The sequence below is a fragment of the Manis javanica genome, chromosome 10 (assembly GCF_040802235.1).
Source record: "Manis javanica isolate MJ-LG chromosome 10, MJ_LKY, whole genome shotgun sequence".
Lineage (NCBI taxonomy): Eukaryota > Metazoa > Chordata > Mammalia > Pholidota > Manidae > Manis > Manis javanica.
This window is the reverse complement of record NC_133165.1, coordinates 24,323,330-24,324,956: the sequence shown is the minus strand read 5'-3', so window position 1 is coordinate 24,324,956 and position 1,627 is coordinate 24,323,330.

Genomic DNA, 1,627 nt, shown 5'->3' with positions numbered 1-1,627 from the left:
GGCAGGTATCAGCAGGAAATAACAGAATATATATGTTTGCTTTTAAATGGCAGAAATAACCCTAATGTCATATAGACCTGTAATTGATTGAGCACTCTGCCAGATACTTTTAACAAATTACTGAATGCTAAGCCTGGCTACCAGGAGAATGTGAAGCCATTAGAAGGCTATTTGCAAACAGAAGGGTATTTGAACTCTATTTCACATTTCCTCCAGGAAGCCCACGAGGAAGCTATCCTGAGCCAGCTCTCCCCATTGTGTGGGAGGTGAGCTGGGGAAGGAACAGCAGCCAATGCCTGAAACTCTCCCCAGACTCATACCTTTAAATCCCCTATAGGATGAAAATCAAATCTTCAGGGCAAGGCAACAAAAGTGTAGCCTGAGGGCTCCTGCTCTGACAGAAATGTCAGTCATCTCTGCAACTCTGGCAAGACCTCTATCCCATGTCTGCATTAAGAAATAAATGCCACAAACTTCAGGGAGTAAAGCCACAAAATCATGGCCACTGGCATTGATGGAAATCCATGAAGCTGTCACAGAGGAGCAGGGGTAGAAATGCAAGCCAGATCCAGCATTACTGTGGATGAGAGAGAGAAACTCTCAGGAAGGCCAAATACTGGAAACCCAGGTTCCCATTACCTTCCTAAAATGCAGGCTTAATGATGACGTCACCTGCATCCCACTCCAGTCAATGCCAGCAAACACTGAGAGTCATGACAGCAGAATCAAACACGAAGAGCTACAAAAGACTCCAGGAGCAGTGAAAAGAAAAGTGCCAAAGCCAAACAGGAGGGCCCAGCCAAGTGGGGACAGATATCCAGAAAAGCAGTCTGGTGAGATAGCCCCTGCAGTAAGTGCAAGTATCACTACAGCAATCTCAGATCCGAGGCCGACTGAGGGACAGACGCTATAGCCAACCACAAGCTTCAAACAAAGCTCAGCTCCTAACTAGATGAACACAGAAATTCTTTGAGAAATATATCCAAAATCAATGGCAGAGAATTTTCCAGAATTGGTGATAGATATGAAATCAATCTGAAAATTTCACAGAATACCAAGCTGAATAATTATCAAGAATAAATACCTAGCCCTCAAACCTAGTCATATTATATTCAAATTACTGAACACAACAGGCAAAAAGAAAATCAAGCAGTCTGTCAGAAGTGGGCTGTGTGAGAAGAACAGAACTAAATATTACTCTTGAGTGAACGTTGTGTATTTTCCTCAGTCCTTGTCCCTGCGCCAACAAAGAATTGAAGGGCAGAGACACAGTAGTGAAGCAGAGTAAAAGATTTATTTAAGTTACTTAAAGAGAGAAAAAGTACAGGCCACCTGAGCAAGGAGAGGTGCTCTGGAAGGTTGGAGAGAGAAAGTTTAAGATTAAAAGTTTATGCACTTAGGAAGTGTGGGAGACCGCACAGAGAGGAGTTCCCTGAAAGGTTGGGGGATCCCCCTTTTAAGGATTTTTCAGGAATGTGACCACGGGCTGGGGGTGTAGACTTGTTAAGTGGTCTCTAAATACTTAGACTGAACACAAGGAACTTCCTTCTCAGATTTCTCCCTGGGCTACTGGTGTCTTGGTCTGGGAGCACATCAAACAAGACTGCCTGCCCAACCCCCAAGGTGG